Source organism: Peromyscus leucopus, chromosome 5 (assembly GCF_004664715.2).
Source record: "Peromyscus leucopus breed LL Stock chromosome 5, UCI_PerLeu_2.1, whole genome shotgun sequence".
NCBI classification, from domain to species: Eukaryota; Metazoa; Chordata; class Mammalia; order Rodentia; family Cricetidae; genus Peromyscus; species Peromyscus leucopus.
The window spans coordinates 139,104,668-139,123,152 of record NC_051067.1 but is presented as its reverse complement, the minus strand read 5'-3'; the positions used below and the strand labels follow the sequence as shown (position 1 = coordinate 139,123,152).

Genomic DNA, 18,485 nt, shown 5'->3' with positions numbered 1-18,485 from the left:
ATGTTTTATGGCTCTTGTATAATTTTTTCCCAGTTCTCCACATTCCCATCTAGATCTTTTGATGGAGTGTCCAGTGTAAGACGTGAACTCTGTAAATGGTTGGATAGTTCCTTATGCTTAGAGTGAGGGTATTCTCTCACTGTTCAATTCAGAGTGATAATGCAACCTAGTCCAGTGTTAGTGCATTTGCCATCAAATTTCATTATTGTCAGATTTTAGTATCTATGACCTTTCATTTCTCAGATTATATTTAAAGAATTGTTTTGATTAACCCCTTGAATTCCTCTGCACCTATTTTACTAACACTTCATATTCTTCATGTCTGCTAAAGAATTTCAGCAAATTTCTTCCTGGGTGGAAAGTAGAAAGCACACATCCCATGGTGCACAAGACAGTCTCCTGCAGTTGAGGAAGGATATACGGCAATGTATATTTTTCATCTAAAACTAAAACTGAAATGCTACTTCATTATTGAGACATCCTTGCTGACACTAGCGTGCTCATAGTCCACAGGCCTTTGTCAGGCACGTCATACTGGTGACCTGAGGAAGGGGCCTTCCACAGCTGGAAGTGTTTAGTGAGGTACTGCAGTCATGACTTTTTCAGTCACTGGGCTCAGGATAAGATGTAACTGAGGAGAGGGAAGGTCTCATCTGGTTCACAGTTCAGAGGAAAACAGTCCATCGTGGCGAGGAAGGCGTGGCAGAGGCAGTAGCGTGGTCAGTAGGGAAGACCAAGGAGCAGAGAAAGAAACAGCATTGTCCCAACTGGCTCCCTCTACTAAGTACAGAACGTCCTACCACTATAGGGTGTCATCCACATTCCCAGTGGGTTTTCCTTCCCCCGACAAACTTTCTCTTGATACTTCCTCACAGACAGACAGATCCATAAGGATGCCTCATTAATGCCCCCCTATGTGTTTTAATCCTATCAAGTTGGCTGTGGAGATTAACCATCATAGGCACCTTCATCCATTGCTGTTTTCTGTAGTCCAGGAGGGCATCAATATGCTTGATTTTGTAGAAGTGAGTCCTTTCCATTAAAAATGTTAATGGCTGTGTGGTGGGATTGAAAATAATCATGGAAACTTTATCTCCAGCAAAATACTCAAGGCATTTGTGGTTGAAAACAAAGCTACTACCTGGGCCTGGTACTCCCACAAGCACTTGAGAAACTGAGTCAGGAGGATTGCAACTAGCCTGGGATACATGACAAGACCCTGTCTTAAAGCCAAGCAAGCATAGGTCCTCTGCATATATGTTATGATTGTTAGCTTGGTGGTTTTGTGTTGCTCCTAACTGTGGTAGTGTGGGGGTCGGGTGTGTGTGTGTGTGTGTGTGTGTGTGTGTGTGTGTGTGTGTGTGTGTGTGTGTGTCTTTGACTCTCTTGCCTGCTCTTGGGACCCTTTTCCTCCTACTGGGTTGTCTCACCCAGCCCTGATATGAAGGTCTGTGACTAGTCTTATTATATCTTGTTATGCCATGTTTGGTTCATATCCCTGGGAAGCCTGCTGTTTTCTGAAGTAAAACAGAAGAGGAGTGGATCTGGGGAAGAGGGGAGGTTTGGGGAGGCTGGGAGGAGTGAAGGGAGGGGAAACTATAGTCAGGATGTAATGTATGAGAGAAGAATTTTTTACTATATTTTTGTCATCACCAGCTATGAATTCCTAGGAAAGTTACCAAGATCACATTCAGGTCGTCCTCTGTAAAGTGAAGATAATAATGGTATGGACTGCTTTTAGTTGTTCTGAAGATGGAGTTAATATATACAGTGGGTCTTCCAGTTTCCATCCCTCAGTTGAAAATATTTGAGAAAATAGATTGTGCCCATAGCAAACATGAAGACATTTTTCTTATTATTACCCAGATAGAACAACTACCTGTGCTGTTTTAAGTATTACATGTAATATAGAGATGATTCAAAGTATATGCTAACATATATTTAGGATATGCACAAATGTTATACCTTTAAAAAAAATTGTGATGCTGGGAATCAACCTAGGACTTTGTACTAGACCATGGAGCATCAGCTCCAGTCCTTATGTTCATGTGAGACAGCGTCTCCCTGTGTAACCCAGTGTGGCCTTGAACTCAGGACCCCCTGTTCCAGCCTCCTGAGTGCTGGAGTTACAGGACTGCACCACCATGCCCAGCCATGCTGCTTTAGAGCTATTTTAAATGTTGTTTTCTATAAGCGAGTTTAGCATCTGCAGATCTTGGTATCCATGGGGGTCTCGGAGCCAATCTTCCATGGATACAGAGAGACAGCAGTATATGGAAATCTCTGTATAGTAAGTGTTACATAAGCACTAGCTGTTATCACTAAAAAGAGTACTTGACTTTCAAAGATGAATTATGCATTTTTTTCCTCTGACAAAAACTCCAAGCAGTCCAAATTTCTTTACCTCTTCTGGGATACTGCCTGTGGGCAGTATGCTACTAAACAAATAATTAATGTGCATAGGTGACCTCTCTCTCTCTCTCTCTCTCTCTCTCTCTCTCTCTCTCTCTCTCTCTCTCTCTCTTTACTTTACATCCCGACTGCACCTCTCCTCCCTCCTCTCCTTTCGCCCCCTCCCCCATGTCTCCTCCACCATCCCCCACCCTTGAATCCACCTTCCTCTATATCTACTCAGAAAGGGCCAGGCCTCCCATGGGCATCAGCAAAGCATGGCATATCTAACTGTCCTAAGACGAGGCACTTCCCCATGTATTCAGGCTGGGCAAGGCAACCCAGCATGAGGGTTAGGGTCTCAAGCCCTGTTCCTATTGTCAGGCATCTCACAAACAAATCAGCTACACAACTGTCACCCACATGCAGAGGGTCTAGGTCAGTCCCACGCAGGCTCCCTAGTTGTTAGTTCAGACTCTGAGTTCCCATGAACCAGGCTAGCTGTTTTTGTGTGTTTTCCTGCCGTATTCCTGATGCCCTGGCTCCTACAATCCCTCCTCCCTCTTCAGAGCTCTGCCCAATGCTTGGCTTTGGGTTTCTGAATTTACCTCCATCAGTCACAAGATGTAGGCTCTATGATGACAACTGGGGTGGTCCCCAGTCAGATCACAGGGATGGCCAGTTCAGGCTAGGTATCCACTGCAGCCAGGAGTCTAGGCTGGGGCCATCCTTGTAGACTCATGGGAATTTCCCTTGCATCAGGCTTCTACCCTACCCAGAAAAGCACCCCTTTCCAGTCATCTTTCTCAGCACTCTCCTTCTCCACCCACTCCTCAAGTTCCCATGCCCACCCACCCCCAGTCCACCCAGGAGATCTCCTCGATTTCCCCTTCCCAGGGAGATCCATGTATCCCCCCTTGGGCCCTCCTTGTTACTTAGCCTCTGTGGGTCTGTGGATTGTAGCATGGTTATCCTTTACAGTTAATATAAACTTATGAGTGAGTACATACCATGTTTATCTTTCTGGGTCTGGGTTACCTCACTCAGGATGATTTTTCTAGTTCCATCCATTTGCCTTCAAAGTTCCTAATGTCATTGTTTTTTACAGCTGAGTAGTACTTCACTGTGTATATGTGCCACATTTTCTTTATCCATTCTTTGGTTGAGGGGCATCTAGGTTGTTTCCAGGTTCTGGCTATTACAAATAAAGCTGCTATGAACATAGTTGAGCAAGTGTCCTTGTGGTATGATTGAGCATCCTTTGGGTGTATGCCCAAGAGTGGTATCACTGGGTCTTGAGGTAGATTGATTTCCACCTTTCTGAGAAACCACCATATTGATTTCCAAAGTAGCTGTACAAGTTTGCACTCCCACTAGCAATGGAGGAGAGTTCCCCTTGCTCCACATCCTCTCCAGCATAAGCTGTCATTTGTGTTTTTGATCTTAGCCATTCTCACAGGTATAAGATGGAATCTCAGAGTAGTTTTGATTTGCATTTCCTTGATGGCTAAGGATGATGAACATTTCTTTGTTTCTCTGCCATTTGAGATTCTTCTGTTGAGAATACTCTGTTTAGGTTTGTACTGCTGTGGAACAATCTTTTTGTACACTATGAATATGAATTGGCTAATAAAGAGCCAACAGCCTATAGCTAGGCAGGATTTTGGGGGAGAAAGAAGGCTGGGAGGAGGAATGGCAGAGTCACAAATGTCACCAGCCAGATGCAGAGGAAGCCGGACATGTAGGAAATGAGGTAATGAGCCACAAGCCACATGGCAGCAAGCAAATAAATAGAAATGGGTTAATTTGAGTTGTAAGAGCTGGTTAGTAACAAGTGTAAGCTGTTGACCAAGGATTTACATTACTATGAAATCTCTGTGTGGTTATTTGGGAGCAACTGGCAGAGCAGAGCTGACCAGTGGTCTCGATGTAATGCTCTACCTACCCTGTACCCCATTTTTAATTGGATTATTTGGTTGTTTTTAATGTCTAGTTTCTTGAGTTCTTTATATATGCTGGAGATGTGGGGTTGGTGAAGATCTTTTCCCATTCTGTAGGCTGCTGTTTTGTCCTACGGACAGTGTCTTATGCCTTACAGAAGCTTTTTGGTATCATGAGGTCCCGTTTACTGTCAGTCTCAGTGCCAGTGCTGCTGGTGTTCTGCTCAGGAAGTGGTCTCCTGTGCCAATGCGTTCAAGGATATTCCCCACTTTCTCTTCTGTGAGGCTCAGTATAACTAGATTTATGTTGAGGTCTTTGATCCACTTGGACTTGAGATTTGTGCATGGTGATAGACATGAATCAATTTGCATTCTGCTACATGCCAGCATCCAGTTATGCCAGCACCATTTGTTGAGGATGCTTTCTTTTCTGCATTGTATAGTCTTGTCTTCTTTGTTAAAAAATCAAGTGTCCATAAATGTGTGGATTTATGTTTGGGTCTTTAATTTGATTCCATTAAACAATGTGTCTGTTTTTATGCCAATACCAGGCTGTTTTTGTCACTATAGCTCTGTAGATTAACTTGAGATCAGGGATGGTGATACCTCCAGCAGTTCCGTTATTGTGCAGGATTGTTTCAGTTATCCTGGGTTTTTTGTTTTTCCATATGAAGCTGAGTCTTGTTCTTTCAAGGTCTGTAAAGAATTATGTGGAATTTTGATTGGGAATTACATTGAATCTGTAGATTGCTTTTGTAAGATGACCAGTTTTACTGTGTTAATTTTACTGATCCATGGGCATGGGAGATCTGTTCATCTTCTGATATCTTCTCCAATTTCTTTCTTCAAAGACTTGAAGTTCTTGTCATATAGGTCTTTCGCTTGCTTGGTTAGAGTTATTCCAAGATATTTCATATTGTTTGTGGGTATGTATTTTTTTTTTGAGACAGTATTCCTCTGTGCAGCTTTGGTGCCTGTCCTGGATCTCGCTCTGCCTCCCAAGTGCTGGGATTAAAGACATGCACCACCACTGCCCGGGAATTTGTGGGTATTTTGAAGGGTGATGTTTCCCTGATTTCTTTCTTAGCCCTTTTATTTTTTGTAATAGCAGGGCTACTGTTTTTTTTTTTTTAATTAATCTTGTATCCAGCCACATCGCTAAGGGTGTTTATCAGTTGTAGGAGTCCCCTGGTAGAATTTTTGGGGTCGCTTATATATACTATCATGTCATCTGAAAACAGTGATACTTTGACTTCTTCCTTTCCAATTTGTATCCCCATACTCTTCTTTTGTTGTCTTATTGCTCTAGCTAGAACTCCAAGCACTATATTGAATAGATATGGAGAGAGTGGACAACATTGTCTTGTTCCTGATTTTAGTGGAATTGCTTTGCATTTCTCTCCATTTAATTTGATATCGGCTTGCTGTAAATTGCTTTTATTATATTTAGGTATGTTCCTTGTATCCCTGATCTCTCCAAGACTTTTATCATGAAGGGGTGTTGGATTTTTGTCAAAGGCTTTCTGATCATCTAATGAGATGATCACATGGTTCTTTTCTTTCAGTTTGTTTATATTGTGGATTACATTGTCAGAGTTTCATATGCTGAGCCACCCCTGCATCTCTGGGATGAAACCCACTTGATAATGGTGGGCGATCTTCTTGATGTGTTCTTGGATTCAGTTTGCCAGTATTTTTGCATCAATGTTCACGAGGAAGATTGGTCTGTAATTCTCTTCCTTTGTTGCATCTTTGTATGGTTTGGCTATCAGGGTAACTATAGCCTCATAAGAAGAGTTTGGCAATGTTCCTTCTGTTTCTATTGTGTGGAAAAATTTGAAGAATATTGCTATTAGCTCTGCTTTGAAAATCTGGTAGAATTCTGTGCTGAAACCATCTGGGCCTGGGCTTTTCTTGGTTGCGAGACTCTTAATGACTGTTTCTATTTCCTTAGGGCTTATAGGCCTGTTTAAATTGTTTATATGATCTTGGTTTAATTTTGGTATGTGGTATTTCTCAAGAAATTTGTCCATTTCTTTTAGATTTTCCAATTTTGTGGAATACAGTTTTTTAGGTTTTATTTTTTTCCCCCTAGAGCTAAGGATCAAACCCAGGGCCTTGCGCTTGTTAGGCAAGCACTCTAACACTGAGCTAAATCCCCAGCCCTGGAATACAGGTTTTTGAAGTATGACCTAATGATTGTCTGGATTTGCTCAGTGTCTGTTGTTATATCCCCCTCTTCATTTCTGATTTTGTGAATTTTGATACTCTTTCTCTGCCTTTTAGTTAGTTTAGATAAGGGTTTATCTATTTTGTTGATTTTCTCAAAGAACCAACTCTTTGTTTCATTGATTCTTTGTGTTATTCTCTTTGTTTCTATCTTATTGGTTTCAGCCTCAGTTTCATTGTTTCCTGGCATCTATTTCTCCTAGGTGTTTGCTTCTTTTTGTTCTAGAGCTTTCAGGTGTGCTGTTAAGTCACTAGTGTGAGATTTCTCCAAATTCTTTATGAAGGCATTTAGTGCTATGAATTTTCCGCTTAGCTCTGCTTTCATTGTGTCCCATAAGTTGGGTATGTTGTGCATTCGTTATCATTGAATTCTAGGAAGTCTTTAACTTCTTTATTTCTTTCTTGACCCTGTGATAATTCATTTGAGAGTTGTTCAGTTTCCATGGGTTTCTAGGCTTTCTGTAGTTTGTGTTATTGTTGAACTCAAACTTTAATCCATGGTGATCTGATAAGATACAGGAGGTTATTCCAATTTTTTTTATATCTGTTATGAGTTGCTTTGTGACCAAGTAGATGGTCAGTTTTAGAGAAGTTTCCATGAGGTGCTGAGAAGAAGGTATATTCTTTGGTGTTTGGGTGAAACCTTCTGTAGATGTCTGTTAGGTTAATTTGAGTCGTAACATGTGTTAGTCCCATTATTTCTCTGTTTAGTTTCTGTCTGGAAGACCTGTTTTATTGATGAGAGTGGGGTATTGAAGTCTCCCACTATTAACGTGTGGTGTTCGATGTGTGATTTAAGCTTTAGTAATGTTTCTTTTACAAATGTGGGTGCCCTTGTATTTGGGGCATAGATGTTCAGAATTGAGACATCATCTTGGTGGATCTGTCCTTTGATACATATGAAATGTCCTTCTCTATCTCTTTTGATTAATTTTTGTTTGATGTCTATTTTGTTACATATTAGGATAGCTACACCAGCTTGCTTCTTCAGTCAATTTGATTGGAAAATCTTGTTCCAATCCTGTACTCTGAGGTAATGTCTGTCTTTGATGTTGAGGTGTATTTCTTGTATGCAGCAGAAGGATGGATCCTGTTTTCGTATCCATTCTGTTAGCCTGTGTCTTCTGTGTCTTTTTTTTTTTTTTTTTTTTTTTTTTTTTTTTTGGTTTTTCGAGACAGGGTTTCTCTGTGTAGCTTTGTGCCTTTCCTGGAATTCGCTTTGTAGACCAGGCTGACGTGGAACTCACAGAGATCCGCCTGGCTCTGCCTTCCGAGTGCTGGGATTAAAGGCGTGCGCCACCACCACTTGGCTGGCTTGTGTCTTTTTATTGACGAATTGAGTCCATTGATACTGAGAGAGATTAATGACTGGTAATTGTTATGCTTGTTATTTGTTGTTGTTGTTGTTGTTGTTGTTGGTGGTGGTGGTGGTGTGTGTGTGTGTGTGCAGCTGAAGAGATGGCTCAGCTGTTCAGAGCACTGGTTGCTCTTCCACAAGACCCACCGTGAATTCCCGGCATCTACGTGACCCCTCACAGTCATTTATAACTCTAGTTCTAGGTGATCTGACGTATATGTAAACTTAAAAAGATTTAAAAATATATAATGTTAGTTAACTCCACATCCTTATCCTTTAGTTTAGTGTCCTCTAAGAATGCAATGTGCTGTGTTCTCTCCTTCATTCAGTAGCTGCTGAACTTGACGTAGGTTCAGAGAAGAGAAGTGGAAAATCCCATCATTACCTTCAAACCGTACTTACCATCGTGTACAAGTCGCATGATAAGGAGCTGTACCCACAGCCAACTTCCTCAGGTCTGTGTGCTTCTGTGCCCTCCCTCTGGCTCTACCCACAGTCCTTTAAACAGCAAGGATCTGCTTTCTAAATCCAAGGATTTGAATTTGAATCTAATCATTTTCAACTAGTTTTACATAGTCTGAATGAAGCATTATGACTTTTTCTTTTTCCAGATAGCTATAAAATGGCTTATGACAATCATGTGAATAGAAATATCACTGACTGGACAAGCATGTCATGTGCAAAGCAATGGTCAAGACAGTAAAGGTACAAGGTGCAGACATGCACTGTTTTCAAGGGGTTCCTTTCCTTTCCTCTCCTTATCTGCTGTGGGTTGAACCCAGAGCCTTGTATGTGCTCGGCATGTGCTCCATCACGGAGCTACATCCCTAGTCTTAAAGGACTTTATATCCTTGACCCAGCTTGAAATAACTGAAAAAATGAGAAAGCACCTCGCGTTTTCCCTCACGGTGTAAGGATTGCTCCCACTGCCGAGCTCCCACTGCTGTGTGTGCCTGTTGCTACTTAGCATTTCTAACTATTGGGTTGTTTCCATCCTGTGCTGTCTCCTCCAGCTTGGTGTTGTACCATTTGGAGGTTTTATGACATTTTCTTTGGTGGTTGTCACCTCTTTCAGATTTTTGTCTCAGTACTTGTCATGTCAGTTTATGATAGGGGGAATTTATATATATATAGTTTTTGGGTTTTTTGAGACAGGGTTTCTCTGTGTAGTTTGGTGCCTGTCCTGGAACTCACTCTGTAGTCCAGGCTGGCCTCAAACTCACAGAGATCTGGCTCTGCCTCCCAGTCTACTGGGGTTAAAGACATGCGCCACCACCACCCAGCTGGCAAATTATATTTTATTTCTACTTATTTGCACTGAAAAGCATTCATCTGGAAAAAAAAAAAAGTGGACAAGAATGGACACCAAGACCCTGAAAAGAGCATTCTGCATTTGCCCAAAGCAGAATTCTTGCCCCCACACCACACCACCCAGGCTGGCATTGAACTCAGGGCCTTGTGCATTACAGTGGAATCCTATATTTCTCCCTAAATAGCAATGGAAAGTGGTGGTTTGGGGTATTTAAGGCAAGAGACTGACCACGTGACTTCCTGTGGCTTTGTTTACTTTTAGATTACAAATAAGCAAAGCCGAAGTTCTCAGCTTTGGAAGAATTTGTGCCAGTTTTATTTATTTCTTTTTCAAAAACAGGGTCTCTCTGTGTAGTTAGACTAGCCTAGGGTTCATGAGCCTTTTGTTTGGCCTCCAGTGCGCAGGGATTTGCAGGCGTGTACCACCATGCCTGGCCAGCTAATCTTTTGTAAAAAGCAAGCAGTGACTAACAGAAACTTTAGACGGGGGATGAAGGTGAAAATCAGCTACTGATAGTGTATGATGATACAGAAGCAATGGACATCATGTTGCTCAGTGTGCTGTTTGTTTGGATTTTCCTGGTCCTTCTCACTCTCTCCCTCCCACAAAATGCCTGTTTTCATTACAACAGTCTTTTGTTGGAAAATAAAAAGAAAAGCACAATTTGAACCAACTTTTAAGATACTGAACCCCTGATTGAGGACGCAGCTCTGGGCTGACGTCTCATTGTATTACTCACAGCTCTGGATCCAGACACATTTCTTAACTAGCCTCATTTCTTATAGTAAAAGCAGCTCTCACTCCATAGGGCTATTTGAGGATTGAGACAAACACATGAGGGAAGGATATGAAAAGATCTGATCTGAATCACACATATAAAGTGTACACACATTAAGGTTGGCTGACGATTCCTGGTGTCCGCCTTCTACCCTCTGCTCCCAAGAATGCGTTACATCGTGTGGCAAAGACTTAATGTTGCCTATGGAATTAAGTTTGTCTACCAGCTGTCAATAAGAAAGAGATTATTCCTGGTGGACCCAGTGATTACAAGGATCCTAAAAAAAGAATGGGAAAGGGAATAAAGGGTGAGAAAAAGGAGATGCTGCTGCCTAGCACGTATGAAACCCAGCACTGCAAAAGAAGAAGAGAAAAAGCAACACACAGAAGTCAGTAGCTTTTCTTTCTTTTTTTAATATGGAACACTCTCATGAATTTTTCTTGCATTCTTGAACAGGATCCATGCTAATCTTCTCTGCATCGTTCCAAGCTTTTCATATATGTGCTGCCAAAGCCAGCACATAAGTAGCTTTTCAATATACTGACAACTAATTTGCTAAGGAGGAAAGCAACTGGGGGCTGGAGAGTCCCACTCAGGACAGCTTTTAAAAAATGGGAATTAACCCAAGGAAGAAAAGGGCCTCTGTAACTGGGACTTTGAGAGACCGAAAGGAAGAAAGTGAAGATTCCAGGAGGTGGAAAGGTCTCCCCTGCTCATGGACGGGCAGAGCTAGCATCGTGGAAACGGCTGTGGTACTGAAAACAATCTACTGATCCAAAGCAATCTCCATCACACTTCCACGAGCTCTTCCCAGCACTGGGCGAGACAATGATAAAGCTCATGTGGAAGCTCTGAATAGCTAAGGCAATTCTTAGTGGAAAGAGCCATGCTCAAAACATCACAATATGAGATTTCAAATTACATTATGGAGCCACAGTAACAAAGATAACATGGTAGGGGCCCCCAAGACAGATCTGTAGACCACTGAAATAGAATAGAGGACCCAGAAATAAATCACACAGCTATAGCCACCTAATTTCTGACAAAGTAATGCAGTCCAGGGAGGCCAGCTCCCGGAACTACTGCTCCAGGGTAGTGAATAGAGGACCTCAGAGTAGTGGGACTTTAGGAAACTTTTGTATCTGAGGGTCTTTAGAAATAAGTTCCTCTCTATCTGAGGGGAAAAAAACAAGGAAACACACACGCTTTCTGATGGTATCTTTCTCTTTTACTTCATCTTAAATAATCTCTCTGTTCCGCAGTGCTACATTCTTTTTTCTGTTGTTTGTTTTTTGTTTTTCGAGACAGGGTTTCTCCACTTAGTTTTGGTGCCTGTCCTGGAACTCTCTCTGTAGACCAGGCTGGCCTCGAACTCACAGAGATCCGCCTGGCTCTGCCTCCCGAGTGCTGGGATTAAAGGTGTGCACCACGGTGCCCGACTACTGCTATGTTCTTTAAATACAGCTATATATCTCTCTTTACATACATACATCTCTCTCTTACATGGCATACATCTCTATACACAGTTATATCTATTTTCACATGGCTGCACATTTTTCTTTTACATACATTTCTCTTCTACATCTCTTTTCTACACAGCTTCACCTTCCTTGTCTTCACACAGCTACAAATCTCCACACAGCCACAGCTAAACATCTCATTTACATAGCTCTCACCTTGCAGCTCTTTACACAGCTCTCTCTCTCTCTCTCTCTCTCTCACACACACACACACACACACACACACATTTCTCTCTCTACCCATTCAACTACATCCTTCCCTCAGCGCGCACGCACACACACACACACACACACACACACACACACACACACACTCAGCACACACACACACACTCAGCACACACACACACACACACACACACTCTTTGCACAACTCTTACATAGCTCTACCCAGCCGCCCCTCTCTACACCACCACCCCTCTCACAGCCAAACTCTGGACAATTACATGTTACATTTTCAGGGCCCGACCCATTTTCATAACACAAGACACAGTTTCTCTTAGGCTAGGAATGTCACATTGATGACCAGTGAGTAATGCTTGGCCATGCACATAGCTCTAAGTTGGTGAAGATTCCCAGACAGAAAGTTAAACGGTTGGCCGCACCTTGAGCCTGTGACATAAACTGAGGTTGGAACTACGTGCAACAAGTTGTAGAGGGTTGTCTACCAAAGTCACCTCATATCTGACCTTGATTCAGCGACAAACAACACCTGGGAATCCATCCAGTGTATTCGTCTCCAGGGGCAACCAGTTTGCTTTGAATATGTTCTGGAGTCTAGAATTAGCTCTCTGTGACTGAAAATGTTGTTGCTTTCCTATATCAGTTATGAAAAATATTCTATATTATTAGAATTATACAGCTTACACAGAAATCATCTTTCTGACCATCCACAGGTATAAGTGTGCCCAAAAGACATAAAGCACACTACTGATGGGCTGTGGAAGGAACCCACAGCTGTTCTTATAAGGAGGTATAGTGCTGGCATGTGAGACAGTTACAGACAGAAAACAACCGGTTTCCACGTGAACCACAGTCAACCAGTGACCCCACGGACTTTGCCTAGTGGGGCTCCCCGACAGAGCGTTATTCATCCAGTGAGTCTGTTGGACCCCAAAGTTTTTAGGGTCACAAGTGGGTGCCCCAAGAACCCAGACTCCAGTCCAGTTGATGCAACAGCATGAGGATTTATTAAGCTTCTATATAGAAGGGCAAACTCTGCTCCTAAGAGCAAGAGCCGCATCTTACTGCAGCCCCATGGGGGCTTTTAAAGGAAAACCCCACAAAATCCACAAGATTACAATTCCCATACAATCTCATTTCACAAGATCATGGTCTGGTTACAGAGTGATCACAGAGTGGGTACAGTTACGTCAACAGGTACATTCTTCCTGAAACCTCAAGGGGGGGTATCAGGGTGGGAGTGGAGTTTACACAAAGGTCGCAGTGGTCCTTCCTGGAACACCTGCAACTATCCAGGTCACAGTTGAGCACATCTCTTAACAGAAATCTCTTTACATTGTTATGTGGTTGCAGGGGAGATTGAACAATGGCTAAGTCAGGTTGCCCTTGGAACTAGATTTTTAGTGTCTCATTTCCTGGGGCTTGAAGTTTCTCTTTTCCTGAGGCTTGGGGGTGTAAGCCTGAAGGGCTAGGGTCTTTCAAGTCGACCTGTTGAACACTAGTTGTCACCTGCTGTATACTCCCATGGCCTCCTGCAACAAAGATGTCAAAAATGGCTGCGCTGCTGGGAGGACTGTGGATCCAGCTGCGAGATGAGCCTGGGGCCATGAGAGGTGAGAGTTACAAACTGCACAGCTGATTCAGTAGCAGAGGAGATTAGAACTAGGTTTCCTGCCTCCCAGGATTGTTAGATGTTGCTTGAACTGCTAAATGGTCTTATAATAAAAACGGGGAGCCAGATATTGGGGTAAATGCTGAAAGATCGGAGAGACAGAGGAACAAGCCACAGCCACTTCTCACCTCACCAACTCCACGAATCCTCTGACTGAAATCCTCTGAGTCCTCAGCCAAAAGGTCTCAGCCAAAAAGGGCTTCAGCAGAAAAACTTTTAGCTGAAAGGGCTTTCAGTTGAAAAAAGGCTTTAGTTCCTGTCTCTTCACGTCTTATATACCTTTCTCTGCCCAGTCATATTACTTCCTTCCTAGTGCTGGCATTAAAGGCATGTGTGCTTCCAAATACTGGTAGCAGAGGCATGAGATCTCAAGTGCTGGGATTAAAGGTGTGTGCCACCACTGCCTGGCTCTGTTTCTCTCCTAGACTGAGTCAATCTCATGTAATCCAGAGTGGCTTTGAACTCACAGAGATCCAAATGGATCTCTGCCTCCCGAGTGCTAGGATTAAAGGTGTGTGCCACCACTGCCTGGCCTCTATGTCTAATCTAGTGGCTTTGTTCTGTCCTCTAATCTTCAGGCAAATTTTATTAGGGTACAACAAAATCTCACCACCGTTAAACATGAGTCTGCAGAAGCAAACCCCTAGTGACTTCTTAAAGCAAATCATCGGAAGGCCAGTTGTTGTGAAACTAAATTCTGGAGTGGGTTATGAAGGGGTCCTGGCCTGCCTGGATGGCTCCATGAATATGGTACTGGAACAGACAGAAGAGTATGTAAGTGGACAGCTGAAGAATAAGTACGGGGTGTGTTCATCCGAGGAAACAATGTGCTGTACATAAGTACATGGGTGTGAAGACACCAGGAAGCAGCTCTCCTCAGAGTTGGAGAGAGTTTATTGTGAAGTGTTTTGTCTTGTTTTTTGTTCTTTTATGATCTTCATTGGCCTGTTTTCATAGTGGTTGGTGCGGGTTTTTTTTTTTTTTTTTTTAATGTACCACATTTTCTTTATTCATTCTTTGGTTAAGGGGCATCTAGGTCATTTCCAGGTTCTGACTATTACAAATAATGCTACTATGAACATAGTTAAGCAAGTGTCCTTGTAGGATGATTGAGTATCCTTTGGATATATGCCCAAAAGCAGTATAGCTGGGTCTTGATGTAGATTGAGGTTTTTTTTTTTTTTTAATTGACATTAAAATAAGATAGAGGTGTTGGCCAGGTGGTGGTGGCGGCGGCGGTGGTGGCGCTCGCCTTTAATCCTAGCACTTGGGAGGCAGAGCGGATCTCTGTGAGTTCCAGGCCAGCCTGGTCTACAAAGCGAGTTCCAGGAAAGGCTCAAAGCTACACAGAGAAACCCTGTCTCAAAAAAACAAAAAACAAAAAACAAAACAAAAAGATAGAGGTGTTACATTACAAATTGAATCTTAAAATTTTCACATTTATGTTTACTTCTATCTGTACAGAATGCTAAAATTAAAACAAACAAAAAGATGTTGGAAACATACACTGGAGGAAAAAACACAGTGCTAGAAAAACTGGATTTCCACATGTAGATGAATGAAATTAGATATATATTTCTTCACCCTGCACAAAAGAAAAGTCAATTCAAAATGGATCAAATATTTTAATGTAAACCTAACATTTTGAAACTGCTAAAGGAAAAAGACTTCAACATGTAGACATTTTAGGACAAAAATGGCTCAGTAAAGGCACTTGCCACCAAGCCTGACGATCTGAGTTTCCTTCCCTAGGGCCCACGTTACAGAAGCAGAGAACAAATTCTCACAAATTGTTTTTATAACCTCTTATGTGCTGTGACACTCACACACACAAAAACACATAATGAATGTAAAAATTAGAACCTTTGTCCTTGTGTTCTAGTGTCTTTGGTATGGGAAGGTGTTCTGCAGGCTACCAAAAGAGAAACATAAACACCAACCCAACGACAAAACCTTAGATCTACAATCTGTCCTCCCTGCAAAATATGCTAGGGCAATGGCAGTACAAAGCTTGTGGGAATAACCAACCAATGTCTGATTTGACTTAAGGCCAACTCCATGAGATGGAAATCATACCCAACACTGTTTGGGTGATCAAGACACAGAGACCAGATAGCCCAGAGACTGAGGGTAAAACCAAATACTACTGTTCTAAAAAAAAGAAAAGAAAAAACAGTAAGATGACCCACCCCAATGATATTCTGCTGTACTCATAGATCAGTGCCTTATTCAGCTATCATCAGAGACTCTTTCTCCAGCAGCAGACGGGAACAAATATAGAGACCCCCAACCAGACATTTCACAGAGAGATCTCGGAACACACAGCTCTAGATGGGATGTCTCCATCAAATCCCTCCCCTCAGAGTTCAAGGAACCCCAAGGATGATGAGGCAGAAAGAGTGTAAGAGCCAGAGGGGATGGAGGACAACCAGAAAAAGACAGCCCTCTAAATCAACTGAGCAAAGCTCATATAAGCTCACAAAGACTGATGCATCAAGCTCAGGGCCTGCATGCGTCTACACCAGGTGCTGTGCATATATATTACAGCTTTCAGTTTGGTATTTTTGTGGGACTCCTGAGCTAGTAGGTCTCTGATTCTTGTGCCTGCTCTTGGGGCTTTTTTCCTTCTGTTGATTTGCCTTGTCCAACTTTAATATGATGGTTTTTTATTTATCTTATTTTATTTTGTTATGTTTGATTGTTATCACTTAGAAGCCTGTTCCTTCCTAATGAGAGACAGAAAGGGAGCGTATTTGGATGGGAGGAATTAGGAAGAGCAGAGGGAGGGGAAACTAATCAGGATATATTTTAAAAAAATAAAGAAAAAAGATATAGGCACAAAGACTTTCTGATCAGTACTCCAATAACACAGGAAAAAAACCTTAAGAATTGACAAATGCAGCCAGCCAGGTATGATTACACACACCTTTAATTCCAGCACTTGGGAAGCAGAGGCAGGAGGATCTCTATGAGTTTGAAGCCAGCCTGGTCTACATAGCAAGTGCCAGGACTATATTGAGAGACCCTGTCTCAGAAAACAGACAAACAAACAAAAGATTTGACAAATGACATGAAATTAACTTCTACACAAGAAAGGAAACAATCACCCAGACGAAGAGCCAGCCTAAAGAATGAGGGATAATATCCAAGATATATAAAGAAGTTCAACAACTAATTGCCAAAATCCAAATCATCTAATAAATAAATGGGCCAATAAATTGAATAGACAGTTCTGAAAAGAAGATATACAAATGACCAGTAAATACTTGAAAAGTGGTCAATATCCTTAGGCACCAGAGAAATGTAAATTATGACGACTTTAAGATTCCATCTCAGCCAGGTGTGGCAACACACTCCTTTAATCTCAGCACTAGGGAAGCAGAGTCAGGGAGATCTCTGTGAGTTCGAGGCCAGCCTGGTCTACAACGTGAGTTCCAGGACAGCTAGGACTGTTACACAGAGAAACCCTGTCTCAAAAAGCAAAAACAAAAAACAAGGAAAGAGATTCCATTTCCCTGCGTGGGGAAGGCTATCATAACGGAAACAAAGCACAACAGATGCTGCTGAGAAACGGGGAAAGAGGAAGCCTGTGCACTGTGGGTGGGAGCGTGAACTTGTGCAGCCACACGGGAGTCAGTCCAGAAGCTCCTCCAAAGACGGGAAATGGAACTACTATATGAGCCAGTGTTACCGCTTTCGGTATATACCCAGAGGCCTCCAGGTTAACACAATAGAGACTTCACATCCGTATTTACAGCTTCACTAGTCACGAGAACCAGGAAATGGGACCTGTTTAGATGTCCATCAGCAGATGATGGATAAAGAAGATGTGGTGATATACACTATGATATGCTGTACAGCCATAAAGAAAAAATGAAGTTGTGGCATTTTCAGGAAAATGAATGCAACTGCAAATCATCATTAAGTGAAATAAACGATTCTCAGAGTGTAGTAGAGTGTTATTTTAAGGTGAGTTACTTTTGTTTATGTTGCATTTGTTTAACTCTGTGAAGCTGTGTTACTGTGCCTGTCTAAAACACTTGATGGTCTAATAAAGAGCTGAATGGCCAATAGCAAGGCAGGAGAAAGGATAGGTGCGCCTGGCAGGCAGAGAGGATTAATAGAAGAAGAAATCTGGGAAGAGATGATTGAAAAGGAGGATCCAGGGACCAGCCACCCAGCTACAAGCAAGTCATGGAGTAAGAGTAAGATTTACAGAAGTAAGAGAACAGGAAAAGTCCAGAAGCAAAAGGTAGATGGGATAAGCTAAGTTAAGGAAAGCTGGCTAGAAACTAAGACAAGCTAAGGCCAGGCATTTATAATTAAGAATAAGCCTCTGCCTGTGATTTATTTGGGAGCTGGGTGGAGGGTCCCCCAAAAGAGTAAAAACCAACAACAACATCAGAAAGACAAATAACATGTGTTTAGCCTCATATATAGAACCTAAATTTAAAAGAGTGTGTGTGAGTGTGTGTGTGTGAGAGTGTGTGTGAGTGTGTGAGAGTGTGAGTATGTGTGTGAGTGTGTGTGTGAGTGTGTGTGTGTGTGTGAGAGTGAGTGTGTGTGAGTGTGTGTGAGTGTGTATGTGTGTGTGTGTGTGAGTGTGTGTGTGAGTGTGTGTGTGTGTGTGTGTGTGTGTGTGTGTGTGTGTGAGTGTGTGTGTGTGTGTTGGGGGGCAGGGAGGGAGAGAGAGAATTGGAAAAGGGACTGTGATGAAGAAGAGTAAGAGACTTAAGGAAGGGTAATAAATAAAGGGGTCATGGGTCACATGTGGGAAAGTGATGGCGATGGACTCAGGAGGGATAAGGGAATCAGCTGAGAGTTTAGAGGGCAGAGGGAGTGAAGGAGCAAAGTGATTGAGAACAAAGGATAGCACGTGTACAGATGTCACGACAGAACCCAAAGCTGTACGCAAACTTGAAAACTGATTAAAACATACATTTGTTTTGTTTTGGAGACAGGGTTTCTCTTTGTAGCCCTGACTATTCTGGAACTCTCTCTGTACACCAAGCTGAGCTCAAATTCACAGAGATCCACCTGCCTCTGCTTCCCCAGTGCTGGGATTAAAGGCGTGCGCCACCACTGCCTGGCTAAAACACACAT

General features: G+C 42.4%; 1 non-coding gene and 1 pseudogene across 1 annotated transcript; one reads left to right on the top strand and one right to left on the bottom strand.

The window, feature by feature from the left end:
- Positions 1-10,418: 10,418 nt before the first annotated feature.
- On the bottom strand, positions 10,419-10,529 carry LOC114690144. Its single transcript, XR_003734032.1, has one exon. It is a non-coding gene; the product is annotated as a U6 spliceosomal RNA (small nuclear RNA).
- Positions 10,530-13,935: 3,406 nt separating this feature from the next.
- Positions 13,936-14,331, top strand: LOC119087980 (annotated as a pseudogene).
- Positions 14,332-18,485: the final 4,154 nt, after the last annotated feature.